The sequence below is a fragment of the Salmo salar genome, chromosome ssa15, assembly GCF_905237065.1.
Source record: "Salmo salar chromosome ssa15, Ssal_v3.1, whole genome shotgun sequence".
Lineage (NCBI taxonomy): Eukaryota > Metazoa > Chordata > Actinopteri > Salmoniformes > Salmonidae > Salmo > Salmo salar.
The window spans coordinates 66,875,333-66,884,854 of record NC_059456.1 but is presented as its reverse complement, the minus strand read 5'-3'; the positions used below and the strand labels follow the sequence as shown (position 1 = coordinate 66,884,854).

General features: G+C 42.5%; 2 non-coding genes across 2 annotated transcripts; both read left to right on the top strand.

The window, feature by feature from the left end:
* The first annotated feature begins 3,893 nt into the window (after positions 1 to 3,893).
* On the top strand, positions 3,894 to 4,009 carry LOC123727394 (U5 spliceosomal RNA). Its single transcript, XR_006759390.1, has one exon. It is a non-coding gene; the product is annotated as a U5 spliceosomal RNA (small nuclear RNA).
* Positions 4,010 to 8,965: 4,956 nt separating this feature from the next.
* On the top strand, positions 8,966 to 9,081 carry LOC123727610 (U5 spliceosomal RNA). The gene has a single exon (XR_006759604.1). It is a non-coding gene; the product is annotated as a U5 spliceosomal RNA (small nuclear RNA).
* Positions 9,082 to 9,522: the final 441 nt, after the last annotated feature.

The window sequence follows — 9,522 nt, the reverse complement described above, 5'->3', positions numbered from 1 at the left end:
ATTTGGGACTGATACAAGTGTGGAAGAGCTGGTCACTTTTAAAGGACTTGGTGAATGATTGCCTTGCCAATTGGACGATTGCATATTGTCTTGTAGACAATTACTATTATTTTTGGTGTGAGATTCCTCCTAATACAGGATGTGGTATGAATCGGGACATCATCATTACACCTGTTAATACTTATTTTTCTATAACTTTGTTTGGAATCTATTTCTTCTTCTTAATTTTTTTTATTTTATTTTACCTTTATTTAACCAGGTAGGCTAGGTAGGCTAGTTGAGAACAAGTTCTCATTTACAACTGCGACCTGGCCAAGATAAAGCACAGCAGTTCGACACATACAACAACACATGGAATAAACAAACAATAAACAAACAATAATAAGAAAAAAGAAAAGTCTATATACAGTGAGTGCAAATTAGGTAAGATAAGGGAGGTAAGGCAATATATAGGCCATGGTGGTGAAGAAATTACAATATAGCAATTAAACACTGGAATGGTAGATGTGCAGAAGATGAATGTGCAAGTAGAGATACTGGGGTGCAAAGGAGCAAGATAAATAAATACAGTAGGGGAAGTGGTAGTTGTTTGGGCTAAATTATAGATGGGCTATGTACAGGTGCAGTGATCTGTGAGCTGCTCTGACAGCTGGTGCTTAAAGCTAGTGAGGGAGGTAAGTGTTTCCAGTTTCAGAGATTTTTGTAGTTCGTTCCATTCATTGGCAGGAGAGAACTGGAAGGAGCGACGGCCAAAGGAGGAATTGGCTTTGGGGGTGACCAGAGAGATATACCTGCTGGAGCGCGTGCTACAGGTGGGTGCTGCTATGGTGACCAGTGAGCGGAGATAAGGGGGGACTTTACCTAGCAGGGTCTTGTAGATGACCTGGAGCCAGTGGGTTTGGCGACGAGTATGAAGCGGGGGCCGGCCAACGAGAGCGTACAGGTCGCAGTGGTGGGTAGTATATGGGGCTTTGGTGACAAAACGGATGGCACTGTGATAGACTGCATCCAGTTTATTGAGTAGGGTATTGGAGGCTATTTTGTAAATGACATCGCCGAAGTCGAGGATCGGTAGGATGGTCAGTTTTACGAGGGTGTGTTTGGCAGCATGAGTGAAGGATGCTTTGTTGCGAAATCGGAAGCCAATTATAGATTTAACTTTGGATTGGAGATGTTTGATGTCAGTTTGGAAGGAGAGTTTACAGTCTAACCAGACACCTAGGTATTTGTAGTTGTCCACATATTCTAAGTCAGAACCGTCCAGAGTAGTGATGCTGGACGGGCGGGCCGGTGCAGGCAGCGATCGGTTGAATAGCATGCATTTAGTTTTACTTGTATTTAAGAGCAGTTGGAGGCCACGGAAGGAGAGTTGTATGGCATTGAAGCTCGTCTGGAGGGTTGTTAACACAGTGTCCAAAGAAGGGCCAGAAGTATACAAAATGGCGTCGTCTGCATAGAGGTGGATCAGAGACTCACCAGCAGCAACAGCGACATCATTGATATATACAGAGAAAAGAGTTGACCCAAGAATTGAACCCTGTGGCACCCCCATAGAGACTACCAGAGGCCCGGACAACAGGCCATCCGATTTGACACATTGAACTCTATCAGAGAAGTAGTTGGTGAACCAGGCGAGGCAATCATTTGAGAAACCAAGGCTATTGAGTCTGCCAATGAGGATGTGGTGATTGACAGAATCGAAAGCCTTGGCCAGGTCAATGAATACGGCAGCACAGTATTGTTTCTTATCGATGGCGGTTACGATATCGTTTAGGACCTTGAGCGTGGCTGAGGTGCACCCATGACCAGCTCTGAAACCAGATTGCATAGCGGAGAAGGTGCGGTGGGATTCGAAATGGTCAGTAATCTGTTTGTTGACTTGGCTTTCGAAGACCTTAGAAAGGCAGGGTAGGATAGATATAGGTCTGTAGCAATTTGGGTCAAGAGTGTCCCCTCCTTTCAAGAGGGGGATGACAGCAGCTGCTTTCCAATCTTTGGGAATCTCAGACGACACGAAAGAGAGGTTGAACAGGCTAGTAATAGGGGTTGCAACAATTTCAGCAGATAATTTTAGAAAGAGAGGGTCCAGATTGTCTAGCCCGGCTGATTTGTAGGGGTCAAGAGTTTGCAGCTCTTTCAAAACATCAGCTGACTGGATTTGGGAGAAGGAGAAATGGGGAAGGCTTGGGCGAGTAGCTGTGGGGGGGGGGGTGGTAGCCAGTTGGAAAGCATGGCCATCTGTATAAAAATGCTTATTGAAATTTTCAATTATAGTGTATTTATCGGCGGTGACAGAGTTTCCTATCCTCAGTGCAGTGGGCAGCTGGGAGGAGGTGTTCTTATTCTCCATGGACTTTACTGTGTCCCAGAACTTTTTTGAGTTTATGTTGCAGGAAGCAAATTTCTGCTTGAAAAAACTAGCCTTGGCTTTTCTAACTGCCTGTGTATATTGGTTTCTAACTTCCCTGAAAAGTTGCATATCACGGGGGCTGTTCGATGCTAATGCAGAACGCCACAGGATGTTTTTGTGTTGGTTAAGGGCAGTCAGGTCTGGAGAGAACCAAGGGCTATATCTGTTCCTGGTTCTAAATTTCTTGAATGGGGCATGCTTATTTAAGATGGTGAGGAAGGCATTTAAAAAAAATAACCAGGCATCCTCTACTGACGGGATGAGGTCAATATCCTTCCAGGATACCCGGGCCAAGTCGATTAGAAAGGCCTGCTCGCTGAAATGTTTCAGGGAGCGTTTGACAGTGATGAGTGGAGGTTGTTTGACCACTGACCCATTACGGATGCAGGCAATGAGGCAGTGATCGCTGAGATCTTGGTTGAAAACAGCAGAGGTGTATTTAGAGGGCAAGTTGGTTAGGATGATATCTATGAGGGTGCCCGTGTTTACGGCTTTGGGGTGGTACCTGGTAGGTTCATTGATAATTTGTGTGAGATTGAGGGCATCAAGCTTAGATTGTAGGATGGCTGGGGTGTTAAGCATGTCCCAGTTTAGGTCACCTAGCAGCACGAGCTCTGAAGATAGATGGGGGGCAATCAGTTCACATATGGTGTCCAGAGCACAGCTGGGGGCAGAGGGTGGTCTATATATTTACTTATGTACTTATGATAGCATCAGTGTCAAAAAAGTGGCAATCCCATCTACTATATAAATGGTTTAGGCCAGCCCACGACCACCACCGTGTTCGCTGTGGGTTTCATGGGCTCTCATGGTGTGTAGTACTTAGTATGACCACAGCATGTCGCTAGAATCATTTTTATTATATCAAAACAGTTTGGAGCTAATCGATTTTGAATGTTGCAGTTGCGTAAATTACTATACACAGAATGATGCATTATACACAAAGACTTAGGGTCCAGAACTTATGAAGATGTCTACACAGAGTTTAGAAAACGTAGGCTTTGTTTGAGGACTGCACTGTGGGGATGTGGCAGAGATGTTAGCTGTACTACGAGTGCGTGTGAGTGTGTTGCACGGTGGATCAGTGAAATACAGACGTAAGGCATTTCAATTGATTTATTTTCCTTTTTGACTATGCTTTTTACTAATAGCTATAACATTATTCCCCAGGTATAATTCGATTAAATAAAAGTAGTGGAGTATGGCATATGGCACTCTACCTCGATATATAGATTGAGAAATTAGGAAGTGGTTGCAATAATCCCCAGCATGCATTTCGTGTGGAATTATAGGCTACTACATATATAAATATAATAATAATACAGCAAAATGTTTCCACTACGAATGTCGGATTATTTTCATTTCAATGTAATAAAAACTGTGATTTGCCAACTTTACAGTTTGGGTGATATTGCTATATAAAACGTTACCGGGACTTGTAAGGAATTGAATGCGTTGAGAGCCGGTTCCTTCAATCTACAGTACACTCTGGTTTCTCTTCAGATCGCATAAATCTTTCGCCTTTTACTAAAGATTTCCGTGGGGAGGAACATTATGAGTATCAACTAATTTTTTGATGCCCGGCCTCACGGCTGGGCTTCCTACTCTTGTGAAATAAATATTGAGGTAGTATGGTGAGAAGGTATGGCTTTGGCATAGAGAGGTACAGGTAGTCTGCTAAATCAAGTTGTGACTAGTGACGGGAAATTCGACTATTTGTACTTACTCTGGTTTTTTCTGTTCGTTTGTTCAAATAACAAATATTTCGACTCATTTCCTTCATTTTAGTCAGCAATGCCCAGAGCATTCAGGACCCCTACCGGCGAACGATGACTGAAAACTGAAAGAGATATTACGAGCCTACTGTTCACATGTCATTTACCATAGAGGGCTTATTGGCGCTGTCATTTGTGACTGAGACTTGTGCTTTAAACAATATAGATTTATTGATTGATAAACATGCAAATAAGATTATTTCTTGATACATTTCAAACGAGGTTTAACTGTGGCTGCTAAGGGTATAGTATAAATAGCCAAATCCACTAATTTGAAGGGGTACATACTTTTGTATATGTATAGTGTATGTCAACAATATATATTTATTTTTTATTTATTTTTATTTATTTCACCTTTATTTAACCAGGTAGGCAAGTTGAGAACAAGTTCTCTTTTACAATTGCAACCTGGCCAAGATAAAGCAAAGCAGTTTCACACATACAACAACACAGAGTTACACATGGAGTAAAACAAACATACAGTCAATAATACAGTAGAAAAATAAGTCTATATACAAAGTCAGCAAATGAGGTGAGATAAGGGAGGTAAAGGCAAAAAAGTCCATGGTGGCGAGGTAAATACAATATAGCAAGTAAAACACTGGAATGGTAGATTTGCAGTGGAAGAAAGTGCAAAGTAGAAATAGAAATAATGGGGTGCAAAGGAGCAAAATTAATAAATAAATACATTAGGGGAAGTGGTAGTTTGGGCTAAATTATAGATGGGCTATCTACAGGTGCAGTAATCTGTGAGCTTCTCTGACAGCTGGTGCTTAAAGCTAGTGAGTGAGATAAGTGTTTCCAGTTTTAGAGATTTTTCTGGTTCGTTCCAGTCATTGGCAGCAGAGAACTGGAAGGAGAGGCTGCCGAAGGAGGAATTGGCTTTGGGGGTGACCAGAGAGATATACCTGCTGCAGCGCGTGCTACAGGTGGGTGCTGCTATGGTGACCAGTGAGCTGAGATAAGGGGGAACTTTACCTAGCAGGGTCTTGTAGATGACCTGGAGCCAGTGGGTTTGGCGACGAGTATGAAGCAAGGGCCATCTAACGAGAGCGTACAGGTCGCAGTGGTGGGTAGTATATGGGGCTTTGGTGACAAAACGGATGGCACTGTGATAGATTGTGATATGTGATACACTGTGATATGCATCAAAGGTTTTATTGTATAGCCTGTTGGAGTTCCTGTGACTTTGTTGGCAGATTGTCACATGCCATTTGAACATTCAGGTTCAAATGAAACTAATCCAATCGGGTTTCAGTTGTAACAATAGAAGAGAAGCACGGAGAGGCAAGACATAGCCAGACTTGTAAATTGGGCTAAGGAACTGAAGTTTATGTTGGAGAAACGCCATCAGTGCGTGCTCTGCAAGCAATACAGGGGTATAGAGGGTATAGATTTTGAACGAAATGCATTGCTTGACTGCGGTGAGATTGATGCATTTTTGGAGCAGAGGCTGTGTATGTTTTTGTTCCACAAAGCTGTGTCCATCACATTCAATGATCAATCAGTTATAAACATGTATTTTTCTTCTCTTTGCTCAAGACATAGATAGTGGTCGGAGCACGTCTCTGGAGCCGCTGACCCTGAGGAGCGTGTATTAATCCTGCTGTATGGCTCTAGTGATGGGAATTCGGAGTCTTTTCTGTGAGACGGCTCATTTGGCTCCGTTCACGTAAAAGAGCCAGACCATTGGCTCCCAAACGGCTCTTCGTTCATAATGCTTCGAAATCGACCTAGAACAATGAACAAAATTTCAAATATCCAATGTTATGCCCAAAAAGTAGGCTACCATTATGTCTGATAGTAAAATGCACGTTCAAATAAATGTTTACCTGGCCAAATTATTTGATGGCCTGCAAAAGAATGAAGAAAATAAATCTGCCTGGACCTAATTGAGGCGCTCTCTCTTGTTTCTGCAGTGAAGATTCACCCTCTTTAGATAATTACTTTATGTCTTATCTGCAGAAAAACGTTATCTTGAGCTCAGAAAGCAGTAGTGGCAGCATGTTCACCAAAAATATCCGTTCAAAAACAGCCGTTCGTTAGCGAACGACCCATCACCATAGGACTCATTGCAGCCTGCAGTAACTAGCAGGTCAAACCAACGGTGTTGTTTTTAACACACTGATATCAATGGAATCTCATTTAGGATTTTGAAATGATTCATGCATTATGTTTCTTCCAGTGTGAGATAAAATGACATCATTGTTATCCATGATTGACACAGCAACATAACAACGTATAGCCAGTTCATAGTTATATTTCTAAGAAGAAGAGTAAACAAACAAGAATCAATTGGGAAAACACTATCGACAACACTACAGCAGATATTGAGAGTCTATTTACTTATTCAACATTTTAATTTAGGACAAGGAGTACAAATTTACAGTGCATTCGGAAAGTATTCAGACCCTTGACTTTTTCAAAGTTTTGTTTCAATGCAGCGTTATTCTAAAATTGATCAAATAATTTTCCCCTCATCAATCTACACACAATACCCCATAATGACAAAACAAAAACAGTTTTTTGAAATTTTTGCAAATTTATACAAATAAAAAAAACCGGAAATATCACATTTACATAAGTATTCAGACCCTTTATTCAGTACTTTGTTGAAGAACTTTTGGTAGCGATTACAGCCTTGTCTTCTTGGGTATGACGCTACAAGCTCGGCACACCTGTATTCTGGGAGTTTCTCCCATTCTTCTTTGCAGATCCTCTCAAGCTCTGTCAGGTTTGATGGGGAGCGTTGCTGCAGAGCTATTTTCAGGTCTCTCCAGTGTTCGATGGTGTTCAAGTCCGGGTTCTGGCTGGGCCACTCAAGGACATACAGAGACTTGTCCTGAAGCCACTCCTGCATTGTCTTGGCTGTGTGCTTGTCCTGTTGTCCAGTCTGAGGTCCTGAACGCTCTGGTTTTCAACAAGGATCTCTCTACTTTTCTCTATTCATCTTTCCTTTGATCCTGACTAGTCTCCCACTCCCTGCCGCTGAAAAACATCCCCACAGCATGATGCTGCCACCACCATGCTTCACCGTAGGGATGGTGCTAGGTTTCCTCCAGACTTGACACTTGGCATTGAGGCCAAAGATTTCCATCTTGGTTTCATCAGACCAGAGGATCTTGTTTCTCATGGTCTGAGAGTCCTTCAGGTGCCTTTTGGCAAACTCCAAGCGGGCTGTCATGTGCCTTTTACTGAGAAGTGGCTTCCGTCTAGCCACTCTTCCATAAAGGCCTGATTGGTGGAGTGCTGTAGAGATGGTTGTTTTCTGGAAGGCTCTCCCATCTCCACAGAGGAACTCTGGAGCTCTGTCAGAGTGACCATCGGGTTCCTGGTCATCTCCCTGACCAAGTCCCTTCTCCCCCGATTTGGTACCCTTACCCAGATCTGTGCCTCAACACAATTCTGTCTGAGCTCTACGGACAATTCCTTCGACCTCATGGCTTGGTTTTTGCTCTGACATGCACTGTCTACTGTGGGATCTTATATAGACAGCTGCGTGCCTTTTCAAATCATGTCCAATCAATATAATTTACCACAGGTGGACTCCATTCAAGTTGTAGAAACATCTCAAGGATGGTCAATGGAAACAGGATGCACCTGAGCTCAATTTCAAGTGTCATAGCAAAAATGTATAAAATCCAGTTTTTCCTTTGTCATTATTGGGTATTGTGTGGAGATTAATGAGGAAAAAATCTATTTAATCAATGTTAGAATAAGGCTGTAACGTAACAAAAATTTGGAAAAAGTCAAGGGGTCTGAATACTTTCCGAATGCACTGTACACTACATGACCAAATGTATGTGGACACCTGCTTGTGGAACATCTCATTCCAAAATGATGGGCATTAATATGGAGTTGGTCCACCCTTTGCTGCTTTAACAGCCTCCTCTCTTCTGGGAAGGCTTTCCACTAGATGTTGAACATTACTGCAGGGACGTTCTTCCATTCAGCCACAAGAGCATTAGTGAGGTTGGGCGATTAGGCCTGACTCGCAGTCTGTGTTGCATTTCATCCCAAAGGTGTTTGATGGAGGTTGAGGTCAGGGCTCTGTGAAGGCCAGTCAAGTTGGCATTGTGCATGGTGATCTTAGGCTTCTGTGCTGCTGCTCGGTCATGGAAACCCATTTCATGAAGCTCATGATGAACAGTTCTTGGACTGACGTTGCTTCCAGAGGCAGTTTGGAACACGGAAGTGAGTGTTGCAACCGAGGACAGACAATTGTTACGAGCTATGCGCTTCAGCACTCGGCGGTCCCGTTCTGTGAGATTGTGTGGCCTATCGCTTCGTGGCTGACCTGTTGTTACCACTAGATGTTTCCACTTCACAATAACAGCACTGACAGTTGACCGGGGCAGCTCTAGCAGGGCAGAAATTTGAGGAACTGACTGGTTGGAAAGGTGGCATCCTATGACGATGCCAAGTTGAAAGTCACTTAGCTCTTCAGTAAGGCCACTCTACTGCCATTGTTTGTCAATGGAGATTACATGGCTGTGTGCTCAATTTTATACACCTGTCAGCAACGGGTGTGGCTGAAAAAGGAAGTGGTTGTAATAATCCCCAGCATGCATTTCGTTCGGGAATTATAGGCTACTAAATGTTTAAATATAATAATAATACTGCAAAATATTTCCACTACGAATGTGGTATTCTTTTCATTTCAATGTAATAAAACTGGTGATTTGCCGACTTTACAGTTTGGGTGATATTGCTAAATAAAACGTTACCGGGACTTGTAATGAATTGAATGTGTTGAGAGCTGGTTCGTTTAGTCTGTAGTACACTCTGGTTTCTCTTCAGATCGCATAAATCTTTCGCCTTTTACTAAAGATTTCCGTGGGGAGGAACATTATGAGTATCAACTAATTTTTTGATGCCCGGCCTCACGGCTGGGCTTCCTACTCTTGTGAAATAAATATTGAGGTAGTATGGTGAGAAGGTGGTGTATGTAAGGCTTTGGCATAGAGAGGTACAGGTAGTCTGCTAAATCAAGTTGTGACTAGTGACGGGAAGTTGGACTATTTGTACTTTGATCTTTTCTGTTCGTTTGTTCAAAATACAAATATTTTGACTCATTTCGTTCACTTTAGTCAGCAATGCCCAGAGCATTCAGGACCCCTACCGGCGAACGATGAACTGAAAACTCGAAAGAGTCATGATTTTACGAGGCTCCTGTTCACATGTCGTTTACCATATAGGGCTTATTGGAGCTGTCATTTGTGACTGAGACTGGTAATGTGTGCTTTAAACAATGTAGATTTGTTGATTGATAGGCATACAAATAAGATGTTTTTTTTTTATACATTTGAAACGAGGTTTAACTGTGGCTGCTAAGGG